Source organism: Notamacropus eugenii, chromosome 1 (assembly GCF_028372415.1).
Source record: "Notamacropus eugenii isolate mMacEug1 chromosome 1, mMacEug1.pri_v2, whole genome shotgun sequence".
Classification (NCBI taxonomy): domain Eukaryota; kingdom Metazoa; phylum Chordata; class Mammalia; order Diprotodontia; family Macropodidae; genus Notamacropus; species Notamacropus eugenii.
The window spans coordinates 295,347,679-295,370,758 of NC_092872.1; the positions used below are offsets into that span (position 1 = coordinate 295,347,679).

Sequence of the window (23,080 nt, forward strand, 5' to 3'; positions counted from 1 at the left end):
ACAAATGCTTAATAAAGACATCAATGAAAGGATAAAAAAAGATTGTTAAAAACACTGCAATCCAGCATTGCTGAACATTAATAAGAGAGATTACACTGAAAAAAACTCAATTCAGCAAATATTTAAGTTTCTATTATATTCAAAGCACTGTGAAAGACCTAGAGCTCTAAAGAATCTGCTAAACTATCATTCATTATCTATTACAGCTGCTCCATATGCACATACTTTATATTTATATATAATACATATTATAAATATATATATAATATAAATATATCATATATATCATATATGATATATTTATATTCGTATTTTATATTTTCAAGATATTTGGCAAAGTATAAAAATAACATTTTAAAATTTAAATTTAAGAATACACTCAAATATTACAATCTTTAAATAACTAAACATCTTCCAAGTAAATTAAAGTCATAAAATAATTCAGAGATTAAGTTCTGATTTCCCAAAATAATTCAAATGAGCTTTAAAAGTTTTAAAATCCAAGACTTTTGTTACAGAACTAAAGATTCTTTTTAAAAACTGTTTTTCATTAATATTAACATCAGCCATTCTTAAAAGAATTCCTTTGAAAATCCTTTTTATGTATTGTGTACAATTATAATTAAGGGGAAAATACTTAACTAAATAAAGAATAGATAGGATCACAGAAGATAAAACAGACCATTTCTATTACATAAAATTTTAAAGATTTTGCATGAACAGAATCAATGCTGCTAGACTTTGAGAAAAACAATTAGGGAAAAAGCTTTATAGCAAATATTGTTGACAAGAGTCTGACAGCCAACATACCTTAAAAAAATGAAGCAAACAAAAGAATGACACATTCTCTGAGGGATAAGTGGACAAAAGAGGTGAAAAGGTTTTAGAAGAAATTATCAATTCCAAATCACTAATAAAAAGCAAAAAAAAAAAAATTATTTTTTTTATTTTTCACATCAAACCCAGCAAAGTGACAAAAATAAAAATGATGAAAATGGCCGGTGTTGTTAAAGTACATTAATGAAATGGCTGGGGGAGCTGAGAAGTGACTTAATCACTTACTTTAAGAAACAAAATGAAATCATGTCCAAAAAATTTACTGAATTGTACATACACTTAACCAAGTTATATCAGTATGACACTGACAAATCAAAAGCAGAATGAGACAGGACAACACTTCATATGAACAAAAATAATTTACAGTGGCAACAGTAGCAATACTTTTGTAGTAGAAAAGTGGTTGAAACAAAGTGGTTGAATGAACAGATGCAAAATTATTTATTAGATACTTAACACTATGCCAAGCAATGGAAATGCAAATAGAAATTCAAGATAGTAACTCTCCTCAAAAAACTCACATTCTAAATTCTAAGAGGGAAAAAAACACAGGCTGTAAATATGTTAAGTCAAATATAAAGGCCCAGAAATTCTTAGGGTACAACAAGCAATGCATCTTCTCTGCGTTTCTGGGCAGGAAGGGTTGTTTCTTTGTATCACTGCTTACCACAGTGTATATACATAGTAGATGCTTAATAAATGCTAGTAGAGTGGAGCATCATTTCCATTTAAAAAAAAAGACAAAAACCTATAATCCCTTTCTGATGTTGAGGCATTCAACAACACCAAGGACTTTGTGGGTATGAGTTTGCTTTCATGGGCCTTCAGAGGCTGTTGAAACAACTGGAGGGGAAGCTGTCCAATTCTACCTCCACAAGAGTGGTTTCCCTGGATATAGCTTTGGGAAAGGGTTGGAAACAAAGCTGGCTGTCTGGGGTCACGAAAAGCCCTAGAGACTCTTAAGCTGATCTGCCCTTGATGGTACTATATTGGTCACCAGTTGGTGGTTGTATCTGGGATGACAGACCCCTTCTCTACAAGGGACCTCTCCAGAATAATGCCTCCATTAGTACCAGGCCAAGAAGTGGCTGGAAAAGCACTCTTACTCTAATGGCTCTGGAATAGGGCCTCTGGGCTTTCTCATATGGGTCTGAGGAGAGGAGGCAGTGGTTTGATCATCCTGGCACATAGTGTGCTCTGCTTCTTCATCAGGGAGCCTTCCTACTTAGGTTATACTCATCTTACTGGGTGTCATGAATTAGAGAAATGACTAAACAAACTATCATATGTCTATGTGATCTAATATTTTTTCAACTTCAGAAATTATGCACGCAGAAAGTTCGGAGAAACTTGTAAAGATCAGTGCATAAGCACACATATGAGTTGTGTAGACATATCCTGCAGTTCTACTGAAAAGCTATTTACTTTCTCTGAGCGAAGGGGGAAGTCCAAAGGGAACACATGCCCGCAGGGCTGTGCCAGGACATCTGGAAAAAACCTTCTGTGCATATCTCTATGATGGCCAAGTGAAACAAGCAGAACCAGAAGAATGTGGACAGATAACAATAATACAAAGGAAAACAACACTGACAGACTTCAGAACTTCAGTCTTTACAGTGAACAATTAGGTCCTTCAGCAGACAAATGGTAAAGCATGCTTCTTTTCTCTCTGCTGAACTAAAGGTGTGGAATGATACATTCATTTTCAGATACGGCCAATGTATGCATTTCTTTTAAATAACCATATTTATCTGTTACATCAGAACACTCTTTTGGAAGAGAGAAGCAGTAAAAGGGAAAATGTTTCTTTTTCTTAAAAAAGAATCAATTTTGCAAAATATTAAGTCTACATTTCCTCCATGGATGGGACTTCCAATATACTTTCATGCTAAAATGATTATGGGTAACTACTCAAAAACTGTGGGACACCACAAAATGCAGACTTTCTTTAAAACCATTTTAACAACTCTTTACTTGGGAGAAAGCATGTAGGACAAAGCATTCACCATTCATTCTATTTATATCATCAGGGCTTTATGACAAGAAATCTTAGGAGCCATCATTGGTAAAGTGGATGAAATGTATCACCACTAACCAAAAACAGTACTATCAAGGATAAAAACAAAAAAAGGCACATGATGAACACTAGCAGGGTTGTGGCATACTAGGTCATTTTGAGCCTCTAAGACAGCATTGTTTAAAAAATACATATATGCTCAGGAATAACAAAACTACAAAAATACCAAAAAGGACAAAATATTTAGTTCCAGAAATTTATCTTCCACCTACATGTCTAGAAAGGCCATCCCTACTAGGGAATGTGTAGAAGTTAGGCCTCTTGTGGTATCACGTGTCATAGTAAAGAACTCAGTGGGGTTCCTTCTGGTGGCATGTGCCCTACCCCTTTTCTACAGATTCTACGCTAAAAGATGTGCAAAAAGAAGCTTTTGATTGACTCCCATGTAACCTCTCCCACACATAGAAGGGTGAAAGTACTAGTTCCGCCACTGATGCCAGCTGCTAGAGACAACTTCCACTTTTCCCCTATTCTTAGTCTCACATGAGTGTGTCCTGGGAAAAAGAAAGTTCCTTCAAGAGTTTTCCTGCAGCTAAGTAACATTTGTAACAGTAAGAGAATGTCCTTATCTAGGTAAACCTGAAACCAGATCTCAATTAAGAGGAAAAAAAAATCTTTGTACCAAATTTCTCAGATAATTTATACATCTTGGTATGCCAGATGTATAAAAAAAGAATAGAATACCTACTAAAGCATCAGCAGTGAATTCAGAAGAAGCTGAGTTAAACTCCAGCTTTACTTACTAGCTATGTGAATCACTTAAAACCCCATTGTCCCCTCAAAAAATGCATATGCAAACACATACATATGACTAAAAGTCAAAAGATAAAGAACAGTTCTCAAAAGAACTGCAAACCACTAACAACCATACGAAACAATATTCCAAATCACTAATCAAGAGAGAAATGCAAATCAAAACAGTCCTGAGGCTTCAAGTTAAACTCAACAAAACCGCAAAGGTGACAAAAGAAGTTAATAATCAAAGATGGAAGGGTAATGGGAAGATAGGAATACAAGTGTATTATTGGTGCAGTTATGAATCAGCATAATCATTTTGGAAAACAATCTGGAATTATGCAAATAAAATAATTAGAATGCTCTCTATTTTGATCCAGAGATTCTATTACTAGCCTTATTCTCTAACGAGTTCACTGATAAGATGAAATATGCATATGCATCATATGCATCAAAATATGCATCAAAATATCTATGGCAGCACTTTGTATGATAGCAAAGAATTAAAAACTAAGTACATGATGATCTATTGGGAAATGGATATGAAGTATCATATATAATATAATATTTTATTGCTCTTTTTAAAAAAATTATACTGTTAGAAAAGAAGAATGGGGTGAGGGAAAAAAGATAGAGGAAACTTTAAGCAATGCTAAAACAAAAGATAAAAATAAAATTTTATTTGAAAATAAGTACCATACAATTTCCCCAAAGAAATCCAGTCCAGTTTCCTTCTGTTCATTTATGAGGCTGATTTATTGTCCATCCACAAAAAAGTATAAATAGGCAGCATCAGATTTCAAATTATGTTACAAAGCAGTACACATGAAAACAATCTGGTACTGGCTAAGTAACAGAGTGGTGGAGGATCAGTAGGTACACAATACACAATAGTAAATTATCATACTAATTTAGTGTTTGATAAACCCAAAGAACAAAGCTTTGGGGATAAGAACTCATCATCTGGCAAAAACTGCCAGGAAACCTTGAAAGCTGTATGGGAAAAACTAGGCAAAGACCAACATCTTACACAGCATACGAAAATATAATCAAAATGGACAATGATTTAGACATAAAGGGTAACATCATGAGTAAATTAGGGGAGTATAGAAAAAATACACCTATCAGATCTATGGATAAGGGAAGAGTTTATGACCAAAGAAGATACAGAGAAGAACACGGGAAATAAAATAAATTTTTATTATATGAAATTAAAAATCTTTTGTGTAAACTAAACTAATGCAGCCAAAATTAAAAGGAAAACAGGAAACTAGGGAGAAAGTTTTTTATAGTAGCTTCTCTGATAAAGGACTCCTCTCTTAAATATATAGCGAACTGAGCAAATTTATAAAAATAAGAGCCATTCCCCAAATGATAAATGGTCAAAGGATATGAAACAGGCAGTTTTCAAAAGAAGAAATCGAAGTTATCAATACTCACACGAAAAATGCTCTAAATCATTACAGATTAGGGAAATGCAAATTAAAACAACTCTGAGAAACCAGCTCACCTATCAGACTAGCTAACGTGACAACAAAGAAAAATGACAAATGCTAGAGGCGATGTGGAAAAATTGGGACACATGCATTGTTGGTGGACTGATTAAACTAAACTGACTAAATTTGGAACTATGCCCAAAAGGCTAAAAATCTGGGCATACCCTTTAACCCCAGCAATACCACTACTGATTCTGTATCTCAAAGAGATCACAGAAAGGGGGAAAGAAACTATTTGCACAAAAGTATTTATAACAGCTTTTTTTGTGGCAGCAAAGAATTGGAAATCAAGGGGATGCCTTTGACTGAACAAGCTGTAGTATAAAAGACCATGTTACAAAGTAATAGCAATATTTTAAGCACAATCAACTGTGAAAGTTAGTTCCTCTTATCAAGGCAATGATTAAGAAACTTCCAAAGAACCCATGATAAAAGATGCTATACACCTTCAGAGAGAGAACTAATGGACTTTTGAGTATAGATTGAAGCACATTTTAAAAAATTGTTTTGTTTTGTTGGGGTTTTCTGTGTGTTTCTTTTGCACCATGGAAATGTTTTTCCTGATTTTACGTATATAATCAATATCATATTGATGCCTTCTCAAAGGGAGAAACAGAAAACATGGAGAGAATCTGGAACTCAAAAATTTTTTAAATGAATGTTAAAATTTTTATGCGTAATTGGGTAATATTTTACAAAATAAATAAAAATGTATTTTAAAAAGAAAAACAATCAAAATCATTACCTCCTCAGAACACTGGCCATAAGTTCAATTTTCCTTTTAATGTTTCTGTGAGTATACAGTTAGGTTGACTCTATAAGTTTCCATTATTTCTCATGTTAAAATATAAGTTCCTCATGAAAATAAATGGTATGGAGTAAATTCTCTGGATTGTTTGATTTGTATTTCTTTTCCATCTCACTATAAGTGTGAAGTATGTACGTTCAGTTGTTTCAGAACCGTCCAACTCTTCCTGTCACTGTTTAGGGTTTTCTTGGCACAGATACTGGAGTGGTTTGCCATTTCCTTCTCCAGCTTGTTTTATAGATGAGAAAACTGAGGCCAAGAGGATTAACTGACTTGCCCAAGATCACATAGCTAGGAACTGTCAGAGGCCAAATTTGAAATCAGGTCCTCCTGACTCTAGGCCCAGTGTTTCATCTGTCCTAAGTGTGAAGTAGCCACTGAGTATTCAAAGATTATGTCAGAGAAGCAAAAGTTCTAACAAGATCTACCATGCTGAAAAGATTTTGATTATGGTCTTTGCACTAACCTACCTAATTACTAATAGTCTAATGAACACTTTGTCTCCCAGCAATGCAGTGTCTCTGCATACATAAATAATACAGTTACCATGCTGTAGGGGTAAGTATGGGGGTCTACACCTATGATTTCTTTGGAGTGGGGAAATTCCCAGGTAGAAACTCCTTGTACCAATGCAGATATACAGATCTACAGTTCATCTTGCAGGATAATCTAGGCCGCTGAAAAGTTAAGTTACTTATTCATGGTAATAGAAGGATGTGTCAGTTAGGATCCAAACCTGCTGTCTCCAAAACCAGTCCTCTATATAACTATGGCACATTGTAGCTGACGTTCTGAAATATCATAGGGAAATAATGCCAATCGTATTACTCACCTGATTTTATTTTTATCAAGAGATATACAAAGAAATGCAATGATTTCAAAAATTATTTTGTTTTACTATTCTTTCTTCTAAGACTATCAAACTTAAAAAAAAAATTACATTCTTAATCCCCCAGTCAGAATAGGAAATAAGCAGAAAAGATCCACATAGCATTCCAGGGTTTGATTTGATTTAATCATTTGCCCTGGCTAAATGTTGAATAATCCAGCACTTTCAAGTCAGCAAGGGTATAGCAAACAATGCCTAATTATACATTTGAGACATGGACTGACCCAGAGGGTTAAGTGAATTTCCAATCTCCTATGATGTGTTCTATTTCATTTTGAGGGTAACAAAATAACCAAACACACCAAGCCCCTTTGTCCTTGTAAAGAAAACAAATCTGAAGAGCTCGTTCCATAAAAACAAAAAGAGCAAAGTCAGTTTGTTGACTTTTTTTAAAAAATCATTCAAATTTCAAAAGCAACTTCAATCACAAGAACAATAATTTCTTTTCACCAATGAAGAGAAGGCCAAAGGACTAGAACTAGGATCTCATTGGTACAGAAAACTCAGAGATGAAGAAATTCTCCCTTTCCAATGCAGGTCAGCACCTTCTCTAAAACATATAGCCTTAGAGCCTCAGAGGGTTTGCTAGGGTACTGAGAGGTTATTTGAGTGACCCAGAGTCACGCATACCATGTCAGAATGGAATATAAACACCAAGCTTCCTGGCTCTGAAAACAGCACTGTCTACTATAATATGCTGCCTTTAAGAGTTTGGGGTAGGAGGCAGATATAGGGGATGTTATTTTAGTCACTGTATATTCCTTGCTGTCTCTGTTAGGGCTGATAAATGAAACCTTGTTCAAGAAAGATTAAAAGAAGCTCATGAATTAGCCTGATGAATAAACGGGTATCCTCAACTTCCTTCATGCTCTAACATTTAAAAGCTGTTAGTTACTAATTACAAAGGTCATTCGGTCTTCTCATGAAGTAATGAGGTGCTCACGTAGGAAAGTCATGATTTTCAAAGACTAACTACAGAGTTCCTTCCTGCTGGATCTAGCACCAAAGATTATCACATACTCTGCAATGTAGTTTTGGAACTGCCTGGTCCACTGAGAAGTGACAACTTGCATAGAGTTAGACAGGTAGTATGTGTGACTGGGAGGATTTGGATAAAGGTCTTCCTAAGTCTGACTGAGGTCAACTCTCTATCAACTACCATGCCAAGCTATAGCCTTTTACATCTATCCCTCTCCCCAAAGGACGATCAAAAAAAAAACACAATGCCCCAGGTTTTGTAATATTTGTCTAGGAAGTTCAATTAGAAATACAAAAACATAAAAGCTGTTAAGACAATTACATCATGACAAGTTCTAAAGGAAAGCTCTCTTTCAAAATTCAATTGTGACATAAAAATTTTTTTTCCCTCTCACCAGGAAGTGAAATCTACTTTCCAAGTGAATATATGAAAGTTCATTCCATAGAAGATAACTTCCTGTTCAGTGTTACACAACTGTTTCTTCCATATTCTAGGATAAATACTTGAGGTCCAAAGAAATAAAGATATGAAAAATTTTTTAATTTATTTTGGTTGGGGAATATGAGGTGCGGTCATCAGATAAGACTGAGTATCTATTACAGTGACTAACATCTTTAATCAATAATATCAGCAAATCAGCCACATAATTCAATCATGGATTAATTTAGCATGCTCTATGAGTTTATCTGAGATACCTGAATATTTTAAAGAGAAATCTAGTAAATATCTATCCATTGCTCAAATGTTTCCAAACTATTCCAAATGTTTCCAACTCCAAAGGGAGTTGACAGGGTCAAGAAACCAATGACTATTGTTCAATTTGTGGGGAACTCTCAGAATGGAGATTATCTAAGAGCTAGTTTGTTAATTATGGTCTTCTAGAACTGCCTGGGACAGTAAGAAGTAATTTGTACACAGTGACACAGTGTTAGTGAAAGGTCTTAAGTCTAGGCCTTCTTAACTCCATGGCTTACCCTCTTTCTACACCATTTTACAGCTTCTCTTACTCTAAGCTATTGTGTATTTCTTTATGAAGATAAAGCATCAGAAAGCAACCTACCCAGACTAAGTAGGAGCTTAGTCCCCCCTGAAATGCCTTTGAGCTACAACTTCTCATATATCATAGGCAATCATATAGCCTAGGTAAGTGTCAATGTGAAGAACATTTTTCTATTTTTTGCAAAGGTCTAGTTGAAGATACTTACCCAGTGTCTATTACACAAGGATACATGGAGACAGACAGAGAGACAGACAGACAGACAGACAGACAGACAGACAGACACACACACACACACACACACACACACACACCTACCTCTCTCTAAAACTTGTGAATTTGTTATATAGTACATAACAGATGTGCTGTTCTGTGTATAACCCTTTTTTTCTTTCCTTATATGTGTTCATCATGTCCACAATAATAAGAGAATTTTTAAAAAAGACAAGAATAGTAAGGAATCTAAATTCCTTGAATTTAGAATAATAAAGAAGGCAACCAAAACTATTCTAACTTAAATTTTTCAACAGTTTCTCTCTTAAAGTATTAGACTACTTGACTTTTAAAAAAGTCACTACTACCTCTGAATTTAGTCAACTAAATGATTATGATTCTTAGGATCACTCATTTAAAATACTCATCATAATCAATATTAAAAGTATTTTGAATGCTGTCATGTGAAACACTATAAATTTCATAAACATACATATGGTATACACACACACACACAGTGCAGGAATACTACATACATATGCAGACATATCTTGTACATACTCGTTCCTATACATTGGGATGCAGTGCTAATATAGTTTTGACAATTAAAGTGGTTGAAAGTATTCTTATAATTATTAAATTTTCATAAAACCAGAAAATTCATTACAAAGACTATAACAAGACAGTCCTTGAAGATGATCTTGAAGATGATCTAAATTGGAGTTAGAGTCACTTCATCAGGTGCAAAGTTTTGGTATTACATAGCCAAAATAATTTATGAAAACCCAGGCATTAACAGTATCTAATTATCTAGGGTGAATCATACTGGTTCAAACTTGGCTTATTAGATAAATAATAAAGCTTTTTTTTTCCTAAGCGGAAGCGGAAATGAAGGACAGAAATAAAGGAATATTTGAGCAGTTCTGATTGAAACAAAAAAAAAAACAAAATAATGTATTTTATCATTCTCAAAATAAAGGACAAGATCATGTAAATAGGTGCAAAAGGGGAAGGGAAGGGAAGGGTCAGGTCATTTAAACAGTACCAACTATGTGCCAGGTACTATACTGATCTCCTCTGATCCTCATAACAATTCTGTTTCCCTGTTTTATAGCTGAATTCAGAAGCTGAGCTGTACAGAATGAAGACCAAAGGCAAAATCCCTCACTATCAGAATCAAAGCAGTGTAAAGGTTATCTTGCTATTCATTTCTTCCTCACTTTCTTCCTCCTTGGAAATACAGTGGAAAGAACCATGGCAGCCAGATACAATCTGATCCCTATTTTAAATCCTGCTGACTTTCTGATTAACCCAAAAATTCTAAAATATTTTTTACAACAAGAGAATATAGCACAAAGGAGGTAGGAAGTTCCAGAGTTGAGTGGCGAGTAAGAGATTAAAAAACCAAAAAAGGGGTCAAATCAAAATTGTAACTGAAATAGTGGTCAAAGGGAAGAAAAATAGTAATAATTCTAAAAATATATAACTTTGATATGTATGCATCTATTTATACGCAGAAAGAGATACACACATATATATGAGTCAAATATATAGGTGCCACAGAGCACTAGTCCTGGAGCTGGAAAACCTGAATCCAGCCTGTTACTTGCTATGTGGCCCTTGGCAAGTCCTTTAACTACTGTTTGCCTCAGTTTCGCACTAACTATATAAATGCTTATTTCTTTTCCCATTCTTTCCTTCAACAGCTCTCCCCCATCCCCCGCCGTGTGTGTGTGTGTGTGTGTGTGTGTGTGTGTGTCTGTGTGTGTGTGTCTGTGTTGTGACCAAAGGAAATATTAGTACTTATCTGCTATCCAAACAAAGGTCCTGAGGATCAGCCAAACATTCACACAGCAAATGGAGAGTAAACTCTGGAGAGTCCCTGGCAAGAGCAGCTCACTTCCCAAGTCTAGTCAACTGCCACCCACGCTAGATAGTTCCATCTGATATAGTTGCTAATGGCTAATACTTCCAGAGACAGTACTTCTAATAACTGGCAATTTCATTACCATGTAATATCCTTTTTCTCAACCCACAGACTGATTCACAGAACAAATGATATAAAAATAAGAAACTTAGTCACATTACAGTAAGACGGGATGGAAAAGCCAAAAAAAGTAACCTTTCAACCAAATTACTTCAAACTTGATGACCTTTAAAAAAAAATCAGACTTTTTATTTCTGATCTCCAGGAAGCTTAACGATGTATTATATCTTTTGATAGAGGAACCTAATGTCTTCTTCAATGATCCAGAAATTCTACCATATCATACAAAACTCTTTTATGACTTTGAACAAAGTTTTAAGAAGTGTGGCACCATATAGTATTAGTGTCAGTTAACTCTACTACTAGCCAAATTCCCATCTTTCCACAAAGCAACTACTGTAAAGAGAACACTGTAAAGGGTCACAATTCAAATGGGTCAGCTGAAAGGCAAAACTTCCCGTAAAGAGGAAAAAAATTCAAGACTATTGTACTTTCTTCTCACATATTCAAACATAAAACCACTAGTTGCTAACTGTTAATCCTGAAGGGGATACCATCCAACACCTGCTGTGGCAACTTGATTTAATAATAGTACTTTGGCTAGCTTTGACAATTAACCTCACATTCCCCAAGGAAAAACTGATGGTTTGCTAAAAATAAAATGGAGATTAGTATTTACCAGGAACAGCCTGAACGATTCACCATTTAATAGACAGTAAATTTAATCAGCACTATGGTCTATCAGTCGTGAAAATTCTGGCTTCTACAGCAGATAACCAAACTGATCCTTTTCCAATCGGAAAAAAATAAAAGAAATGAAATGAAATAAAAAAGGTTTTACATTTCTTTTTGCAGTGCCCCCAACAAGAAATCTTTAAACATTAAATTAAAGGAGAATGCTTTTCATTGCAAATGTACTCATGGGAATTAGATTAAAATTCAGTACTTACTATGGGCTCATGGCATGACGATCATAGAACTCTAGACAGACAACAACAGCCTTCTTACAAGTACACAATCTGTGGGGAAAGTCCAAGACATAATACGTAAGAATTGTCATTATAATCATTAATAATCCTGACATAAAACATACACTTTGATAGCTTTGTGTCCATGAGTTTCAAACCTTCCTTTTCCCAAACTCAAAAGTACGTAAATAAATTTGGAAACAGAAAAGGTTCATAGTAGTAATATGGAACAATGAACACTTCCTAGCTGCTGTGTTTTTTTTTAAAAGACCGCTTTTAATTTGACTTTTAGTATAAGAATGCAAAATTAATTGACGTTGCTGCTAAAAATTTGTCAGGAGGGAGAAAATTCTTAAGAGATTCCCTAAAGAGACTTCTTGCAGTTGCTTATAGAACAGCACATTCAATAAAATACAATTTAAAACAAAGTGTCCAAACTCTTAAATTGGCAGTATGAGGCATTATCCTGAAGCAAAAAAAAAATCTATTTCAAATATTTGACACTACCTTTTTATGACAGTTCTCAAAATTTAGTATAGTGCAGAAATCTAAGTCAATAAATAAGCAGTTGTGTTAGAAACTCTGACATACTTTAAGAAACTATTTTCCTTACCCCAAAAGTGAAAAACCAAAAATTCTGTCTTCTTCCAGACAGGACAAAGAACACCACAATATACCAAATCGTGCAAAGAAAGCAAGATTGAGAAAAACTGACGTGTTAATATTTCCAGTAATTCCAGTAACAAGAATATGGAAAATCATTGCAAAGTAGAAATATTTGGAATCTTTCCCAGACATTAATGGACAGACGGAGAAGGCAAGAACGTATAAGACCTGATTGTTGTTCAATTAAGGAATCCAGGATATAAAGGGAGGTACATTAAAAAAAAAACAAAAAAAGCATAAGTTGTGGAAACCAAAATGCATTAAGAAACTAAACTATGAATAGCATTAACATATTTAAATAATATTAAAGGGAACTAACTTCTTTGTTGTACGAGTATAAAAATCACACTTCAATTTCACAATAAATCTTTGAGCTGAGAAACCAGACAATCCATTTGGAATCACTTATAATACTGAATATAGGATACAACTGTAAATGCACAGGAGTCACTGTGAAAATTTAAGTAAAGACTGAGAATCACACTCTTGTGTGATTTCTTCAATCAACTAGCATCTATAACATGTGGTCCCAACAGTTTGTTGAATGTTAAAAATCTTGAGCAAAGAATCTGTGCAGTCAAAAGTATCTCAAAATAGTAACTGTCTTAATAAAAGGAAAAAATTGAAATTTAAAGTTGATATTTGACAGAGATCACATGCAAAGAACCACAGAAAAGGGAAAAGCAAGGTGTCTGACCCAGAATATTGTCATAATCTGTGCAGATGATATACTGATGAGACCCCTTTAAAAAGTATTAAGAGTAATCACAATATTCAGACCACAACTATAAAACTTGTCCCCATTCCATATCCCCTGCCAGTATAGTAAAACCCTACTATTAAAAGCCTTGGTATTCCACAGATTCAATTATATGGTTGTCCAAATTATATACCCAATACATATGGCTCTTTTTTTTTTTTCAATAGACCTGATAAACTTGAAATGCAGTCACCAATCTCATCCCCAGACACCAGAGGGACAAATTATTCACGAAGACCATGATTAAAACTTAAGGAAGGGCTGAATCCAGTAGCTGCTGAGGCAACAATCCTTAGTATTGTATTAGAATTTTAAGGTAGGACTGAAGGAAACAGGCTATGTTCAAATAAAGTACATGAAACTAAAGGGAAGTTGATGCAGGAGAGAAATGAAAGCAGCAGGTGGTAGAATGGAGAAATCTGGTGTAGGAAAAAAACCCCACATTTTATCAGTAGCTTCTATATCCATATCCTGAATAGAAAAGTAACAGGTACTTGGAAATGGAGTCTGGAAGATCATTAAACAAATCTCTTCAATGAGGAAAATTACATTTTGACTTTACTTTTTACAAGCATATTAAATATAAGATATCCAAAACTTTAATAGCTTAAAACAGCACTGTAACTTTTGGAACACCTTGCACCATGAAGAGGGTACCACAATCATTCATTCCAATCAACCAGAGACAATCCTGAATTAACAGGCAGGACATTTCATTTTATCACTATCCCCTAAGACAAAAATTACATATGATGGTGTACCTCTACAATCACTACATTTTTGTCCCTAATTCTCTTAAATTTCATCTTTAAAAAAATATACGAACATTTAATTCATCTATTCCAGGATCAAATCTTTTAGTGTTTTTTAGAAGTCTACATACAGCAAGGGAGTATTGAGGGAATTAACTATCTCTGTGAGGAAAGTTAATTAGGACAATGACAAGGAAAAATCACTAGCTACAGAAAGAATAATCCCTTTCTTATTGATGGTCTAATGTACTCGAAATGCAAGTTCTCCATTCAATTTTTTATTAGAAGGAGAAAATAAAATAAGAAAATAAAAAAGGAGAAAAGTCAAAAGAATAGTTTATGTCTGTAGAGGGAGGAGGAGGGGAAGAGGATGTGTCCTAAACACACATCAAATAAACTAAAAGAATCCATTTGCAAGTTCCATTTTATCGTAAGCACTATTAAATTTCAAATTTCTTTCCTCTTCTCAAGGCTCTAATACTCTCCACCACCTTACTTCTTTATTAAGAAACTAAAGTCATTCATCATGAACTCCCATATCGCAAACCTCATCTTCATGCCAAAACCCCCTGACATCTTCCACTTTCTCCTCCTTTTCCCCAGTTTCTAATAAGATAGCCTTTTCCTTGTCAAGGCCTGCTCCTCTGTAATACCCAATTCCCTCACCACCTACACACAGACACACACACAAACACTTTTCCTGAAGATTGCCAACACTATTATTCTTGCCTCCATATAGGTGGCTTCCTTATTGCCTTTTATATCAACTACTGTCCAAATTTCCTCGTTCTTAAAAATTCTAAATTAGACCTGACTATCCTCTTAACTTTTTATCATATTTCTCTTCCCTTTCTCAATCAAACTTCTAGAAAACAATGTCTACATTCATTGCTTTCACCTTCATTTCCTCTCATTCCTCATCCCTGGGCAATGTAGTTTCCAACTTGATAACTCAACTGAAAATGCTTTGTCAAAAGTTATCACTATCTTTTAACTGCCAAATATCAAGATGTTTTCTCAGTACTCATTCTTCTTAACCTCGCTGAGTTTGAAACTACTGACCATCCTCTCTCTCCTGGGTTTACAGGACACTGATCCTTCTGGTTCTCCTATCTGCCTGCCAGTACTTCTCAGTATCCTTTACAAACTCATCATTCATATCAGATTCCCAAACTGTGAGTGTTTCACAAGGCTTCATTCTGGCCCTATTCTCTCTTCTCTTTATACTCTCTCAGTGACCTCTTCAGTTTCCATGGTTTTAATTCTCATATCTATGCATATGAATACCCCAATGTGATCAAAGGAAAAGAAAGAGGACTTCTATGTACAAAAATATTTATAACAGTTCTTTTTGTGGAATGGCTGAATAAGTTATGGTATATGAATGTGATGGAAAATTACTGAGCTCTAAGAAATGAAGGGGGTGGTTTCGGAAAAAAATGAAAAACGATTATATGAGCTGATGCAAAGTGACATGAGCAGAACCAGAAGAACAATCTACAAAGTAAAACAACATTGCAACAATTACTAACTGTGAAAGACTTGGCTACTCTAATTAATACAAAGATCCCTGATAATTCCAAAGGACATATGATAAAAAGTGCTATTTACCTCCAGAAAGAAAAATGATGAACTCTAAGTGCAAGGTAAAGTATATTATTCCTTTATTTTTCTTGCTTCTCCCCCCCACACACACAAATGCAGCTTAGTACAAAATAAAAGTTTTGCATGACCTAAGTATTCAATTTCTTGCCTTTTCAATGGGTGTGTAGGGGTTGTAGAGAGAATTTGGAAATGAAAATTTTTTAAATTCTATGTAGGTAACTCATAAATGTGTGTGTGTGTACCTGCTAGTGTGTGTGTGTGTGTGTGTGTGTGTGTGTGTGTGTGTGAGAGCACACATCCCTAGGCTCGCCCCTGACCTTCAGTCCCACATCACTACATACTTAACTGCCAACTGGATTGTAAAATAGACATCCAAGAAACATTTCAAACTCATCGTGTCTGAAACAACAAAACTCAATCTTTTCTCAAAAGCCTTTCTTCTAAATTTCTCTATTTTGGTCAATAGAACCAAGTCCAGTTGTCTAAGTTCCTACACTTGATATATAATCCTCAATTCTTCCACTTCACATATCAAATCAGTGACAAACCATGCAGCTTCCATCTCCACAACTCCTTACTCACAGTCACCAGTGACATCCAGGTCCTCACCATCTCTCATCCAGACTACCACAAAAAGGAACAGTCTTTAAGCATATCTAACCCAAGCACTCCCCTAACTCAATAAACTCCAGGACTCCCTATTGACTCTAGAATAAACTCCTGTGTTTAGCTTTTAAAGCCCTTCACACAATCTGGTCCAACCCACTTTTCAGCCTCAATATCTGTTATCATCTCTCCCCACATCTCCCACGCTTTGGAATCCAGCCAAATGACCCTTATTTCTGTTCCTCTCACTATACTCCATCTTCTGTTTCCATGCCTTTATTCTGGCTGTCCCCCATGCCCAGAGTGCATGTCTGCCTCACAAATAATCTCTCTCACATGGCTCAAATACATGCCCCCACCCCCCACCCCCAGCTGCTACGGCTTCCCCACAAATGCCTTGTATTAATTTGTATTTATTCTTTTACATTTATGCCCTTTATATTTATACATAACTTGTCACTTTCATAAACTATAAGTTCTTGAGAGTAGAAACTATCATATTCTTTGCAGTTGTACCCCTAGAATCTAGAACAGCACCTAGAATACAAAAGGTGCTTAATAACTTTTTGACTGATTGATAATCCAACATATCTATGATTTCACCAAGATGGGAATATCTTCCATGGTACAGATCCCAATTCATCACTATCTTTTCAACTTCTCAGATTCTTGTCCAAATCCATCCACAAATTCTTGACTAGGGAACTACCTAATGTACTATAGGCGTTCTTAGAAAGCCCTCTGATTCTTTTTCAAGTGAATAAACCCATATACTCACTAAAAATCTAGGCTGTATAGCAACACTTCCAATGAAAATGTAGCACACTGCCAAAATTTAACATCAGTACTTCTGGGTCAGTGTAATTTTATATAACCTAGTTTTAAATCAATCAAGGAAGCATTTAATTAAGTATTTTCTATAAAAACTGAAAGAAAATTGGAAGGAATCACTTTTAACAAAAAGGTTAATACTGCCTTTTCAGATTTTTTTAAGCTACATTAAAAATGTTAAACATAATGAAAAAAATTCTCCTTTTTTCATATTTAAACAGTGCACATTAGTGCCTGGACATTAAAAAAATGCATATTTTATGTAGGGGGGAGAAGTATTCAAAATGTGTAACCAGATGGCAATTTACTTAGAGAAACAAGTACCATTTATGCTTATTCAGCTCTGACTCATTTTGTTTGCTTACTAACACAAGATTTTTTAAAACTGTCATTTTGTAAGTTATGTTGGGTTTTATTTTATCTTCAAGAGATATGGGACATTATCTCTTGCTGGAAGATGAAACAATACAAGTTAACATGGGAGAAATGGATTCCTAAAGACAAACCAAAAAAAGTTGAGATTTTACACTAATTTTCATTATCATGAGCACGTACACATTTTACCAACCTCACATTCATCAGATTTATTAAGCCATCATTTTGTTTCACTAATTCTCCACATCCCTCTATTTAAATACACACTGAATAAATCAGAGTGCAGTATTTGCTTTCTTCTATACAGTAATAACTGAGGATTTAGCTTGAATTCTAAAGAGTTATACCCTTTGTGGAATTTGGAAATTAGGCCAATGGAGAGATCTTTTCACTAATAAAACTTCATTGAATGATCAGGCTCAGCTCACTAATTGAAACATTTAACTGACACAGTTTAATCAAAAAGTCTGAGACAGCCTTGTGTCTGTCAACATTCCTGTTCTGTACCCCGGTGACAAATGCTGCACTGTCATAATCACTAGAAAACAAGCAAGTTTTATATGTCAAGTGTTTGTGAAAACCTTGAATTTGCACCATTTCAATCTGCCCACTGACACCCCAGTAGTTAGTGTCTACTCTGAGCAAAATCACTGTGAAGGAGATAATAATAAGATGCTGGAAGGTATGATCAAAGAGCTCATATTCTAACTAGGGAGATAATATACATAACTAGAAAATAACTAACAATGCAAGGTCACAGAAAATAAGTGCCAAACCTTGATCCCTTTGTCTTTTCAGAATTTTTAAAAAGTGCTGAATAAGTGATACTTGCCAAAGTACAAGGAAAGATTTACTTTACACTGGCTTCACGAAATTATTTTTAAAATGTTAAAAGTGATGATGTGACAAGCATAGTAAAATCATTATCAAGGCCTCTGACCTTCACAACTTGTCCAGAAGAGGATCAGAGTCCATTTTAGAAAGATTACTGTTTACAACAGTTCTACACAATGTATAGAATAAACACTGTATTACAGTTAAGGTAGAGACATAAATAAGTGACTTTTATTTACTGGGGGGGGGGGGGGGGGGGGGGGTGAAAAAATCAGGGATAAGTGTCACACAGCTAGGAGTGTCTAAGCCTGCATTTGAACTCAGGTCCTCCTGATTTCAGAGCCTAGTTACCCCAAAAAGTAAGTTTTAAATAAGATCCAATTGATTTCCAGTTGATAAAATAACCAAGGTTCTTGAAGAACCTGCCCCACCACCAGTCCCTTGACTATTAAAAGCACTGTCAAATGAAAAGTGCTGACAAAAAAATTAATACTAGGCAAGATCAACACATGCCCACATGTGCACACACATACATGCACACACAGCTGCACCCAACCTTCAAATTATTGCATTTAAGTTTTAACTAAAATGGTAAAGACTACAGGTGTGGGGAGGGTGTGGATCAGTCACATTCCAGAAAGAAGGGCAAGGGAGAAAGTTAAAAGAAGAACGGCATCAAACGGTCAAAGGAGATCAAAATGAAAAGTGAGAACTATAACTTCTGAAATTTTCTTAAAAGATATTTGCTTTAGTAATGACTGTAATACAAATCAAGGTATATTAAGGTCTTCAGTGCAATTCTGAAAATAAGTTATGGGGTTGGTTTGAGAAAGGGTCCAATCAAAATGGAAGAATTTTCCATTGGAATTTTCACTTCTTTGTCAATTATCTTAATTTCTGAGACGCTTCACTCTTTGAGCTATGACTATATGCTAAATGAAATGCCAAAACCAGAAATTTAGTTAAAAAGGAAGGCAGGAAGAGGAGAAATGGGGAATAGGGTGAAAGGAAAGGAGGAGGAAGAAAGCAGAGAGAGAAAGGGAGAGAAAGAGAGGAAGAGGGAGATGAAAGGGAGGGAGAGAATAAGCTAGTCTGCTTTATTTCAGATTTACTTCCAAGGGTATTAAAAGTAGCTTTAAAAAAAACACTGAACAAAGTCTATTTAAAAGACAGAGGAAATAGATGTTATTATCTATGAAAATAAGCTAATACTCGGGGTCCAAATCTGGCTCTGGGTGTACTGACATCAAGAAGAAAAAACCTTATGGGTTAATATTAATTTCACTGCATAATGAAAAAAGTATAAAAAATAATCTACAGAAGTTTCTTGCCAGAGAACTGAGCTCAAAAAGACATTTTGTCACATATCTTCTTAACTAAAGGTAATGGGTTACCAGGTAGGTCAAATCCTCAACTACTATAGTTCTTTACAGGACAAAGAAAACATTCCTGAAATCAGTGCTTCTTTCTTCCACTCTTTACTATGGGTAAGAGAAAAACAAAAGTTCTAACTAACCCTCTAAGCAGTAGAGGGATAACTGGAATGCTATACTGCAGGACAGTCCAAGTCTTTTCAACATTCCCTAACATTCCCTAAATACTGACTTTCTCAAGTGAAAGGCAGTCAATCTGATGGCTGTGAAATACAAATGAAAAAGAATTATTCATACTGCCCAAAAGTATAGCACATTTTATTTTACTGCAGTATTTCCCATATGGAAAACATATATAGAAGAAAAAAAAAAACAAGCATTGTGGTCGCCTCTATTTTGAATATGAGACAATTACAGTCTAAAAGTTAACTAACTTTTTCCAGTGGCCCAAAGATTTGATAAATTAATAAATTTATTGACTGATAAAATTGCAACAAAAAATATTTGAGAAATCTATCAATCTTCAGTCTCTCTTCTGTGTAGTACGTATGGGATATGGACGAGAACTGCAATTTCATTATTTTAGAGGGCTCCCCATAAGGAAGCTCTCTACCAATGTGGATTGGCAACTTATAGTATTGAGAGTCACCTATAGCAGTGATGTCAAACTCAAATAAAAAATGCATCAGTATAGGCAATATATTGACTTATAAAACAAAAATTAACATTATCTATGCTGTACTGCATCTTTATTGACTTTGTTCAACATTTCCTAATTGCATTTTATTCTGGTTTCCCTCACTCAGGAGTTCTGTGTCCTGCTTGCAAGCTAGGCCAGGAGGTTGACACCTCTGAACTAGAGCACTTCTGGTCCCAGAGTCAGTATGTGTCAGAACTGGGCTTAGAACTCAGGGCTTCTCAGTGCTATATCTAGTATCTCACACTGCTTCTGGGGGCTGCTATTCTTTGAAATACTCCAGGTGGATTATTTTTCTAGACCTCTATTTTCCCCTTTGCCTCCTCCACATACCCACTTGAATATGTCATTTTCTTCCAAAGGGCAAAACCTCAAATTAAGACACTCTTTAGTTGAATTCTCACTGAAGATACAGAATAAATCCATATGATTCTTTAAAATAATAATTTGCTTTCTATAGCTATAGCATTTTAGGCTTACGAAATGTTCTCTTTACAATGAAATGTGAGGAAGGTGTGAAAATATACACTGAACCCTTTTTCTTACAGATGAGGAAACCTGAAGCTCAAAGAGGCTAAGAAATTTGTCTATGATCATACACTTGGTTTAAATGCAGGCTTCTTGACTCCTACAGTTCTTCCCATCAAAGGAAGATAGGTCTTCTCTTCCAAATACCCTACACTGATGACACACTACAGATAACTGTTTATGATTCCCAGAATACTTCTCATCTACTTTACCAACTATTTCCCATTAAGTACTTATATACTAAAATGAGGTGTGTGGGATGTTCACAGAGAGCTTAGCTCCTCAGGTGTTAGGGCTTGCCTGAGTCCTATTTCAGGCTGCACATCCACCTTTGTTGTCTACCTGGCAATCTCAAGTCTCACCTGTGGCCTCAAGAAGCTGCAGCTTGCACAGCAGTCACACCCCAGTAAAACCATCAGGCTAACCCAGGGTGAGGGTAACAGACAAGCCTCAAACCCGTCACTGAATCTATTCCAAGCATGTAAACACTTCCCTCCAGGCAGAATGGGTGGATGAGAACAATTTGTTCCAACAGTGGCTGAATCAGGGGTGGCATGCTTAGAGCTTGGTCAGACATCAAACACACCAAGATCATCCACTGCACCCCAGACCACCTCCAAGTTGTCTGGACTTTTGTCCTGCCATTGGACTTCAATGACTCAGGGAGAGTGAGGCTGATGACTTTGTGCAACTCTGCCTCACTAAAATCCAATTCACACACAAGTCAAGACATCACTCCATTGATTGTCTTCTAAAACGAAGGATGAATAACAACCTTATATCTAGTTGGGGTTCTCTTCTTGGGGAGTGTGGGGTGGAGACATCAGACCTATGATTTCACAATTACCAGAAAATGCCAAGTGAAGAAAGCACCTGCACTTAAGGTTGACCTTAACTTAAGGTTAAGTGATTTGGGCAAGGGTAAAATAGCTAGTATGTATCAGAGGAAGGACTACAATCAAAGTGGCCCAAGCCCTATAGGTCCTCAAGTACAGCCCTTTGACTGAATCTTCACTTCTGTGAAGTCTGGATTCAGTCAAAAAGCCACACTTGAGGACCTATAGGGCCACATATGAATTGGGGCTACAGGCTCCCCACCCCTGTTAAGCCAAGTCTGTATCCACCAAGAACACTGCCTAACATATAGTGCTAAGTCCATTTCTTCCCATGGTTCACTGAATTCACCATAGTTAACTATTATACTCAGCACAGTAATATTAAATTATGTTCATTACAACAATTTTCTTAGCAATTCCCCAACTGACTGGCATCTACTTTGTTTCCAGCTATTTGCTATTAAGGAAAGGGCTGCAAGCACTTCCTTTTTATCACTGACCTGAGATGTATGCCTAATAGTGGCACTTCTGGATCAAAGGAAAAGGACATTTTGGTCCATTAGCATAATTGCAAACTGCTTTTCCAAAACGGCCAGATCAATTCAGAACCCCACTAGCAATGTAATAGAGGGCTTCTCTTTCTGCACTTCCACACATCCTTATAGACCCACTGACCATTCTCATTATTTGTCACTTTAAAATTGTTTGGATTTTAGTGATTTGGGGGGCAATGTTTTCATATGGCTTTTAAAAATTAGCAATGTTTATTATGGTAACTCTATATTCATATCTCTGACTTCTTATCTATTAAATAATAAGTATTGGTCTTATATATTTCTGTTAGATGCCTATAGAGAGAGTCATAGGAACTGCATCTGTGGTTGATGAAAGGAGGTTTCAGTCAGGAATTACTTTTAGTAATGCAAGTTGACTTATCTGAACTTCTATCATCTTAAAGACTTGTCTAGAGCATTCATACTTGCCCAGAGTCTATGTAGACAGTGTATGTCCAAAGAAAATCTATGTCTCTCAGGGCCAGCTTCTCAATTCTCTACACCATACACCTCCACTCTCCCTGCATCCCTCTCCTCCATTTGTGAGCACTTGTGCAAAGTTTGTCTATATATCTTAGATATGTCAAAATCTTATCAGAGATGCTATAAAGATTATCCCCCAACTAAAAGGTTTCTTCTTATCCAAGTTCACTTAATTTTGTTCATTCAGAAGCATT

General features: G+C 35.5%; 1 protein-coding gene across 10 annotated transcripts in view; it reads right to left on the reverse strand.

The window, feature by feature from the left end:
- The window catches only part of SIPA1L1 (signal induced proliferation associated 1 like 1), a 314,212-nt gene that overhangs the window by 194,801 nt on the left and 96,331 nt on the right, over nucleotides 1-23,080 (reverse strand). For all 10 annotated transcript variants that reach the window (XM_072629234.1, XM_072629230.1, XM_072629229.1 and 7 more), the window contains exon 4: nucleotides 11,969-12,037. The gene's annotated coding sequence lies outside the window, so the exon portion shown is untranslated. The remainder of the gene's footprint in view (nucleotides 1-11,968; nucleotides 12,038-23,080) is intronic.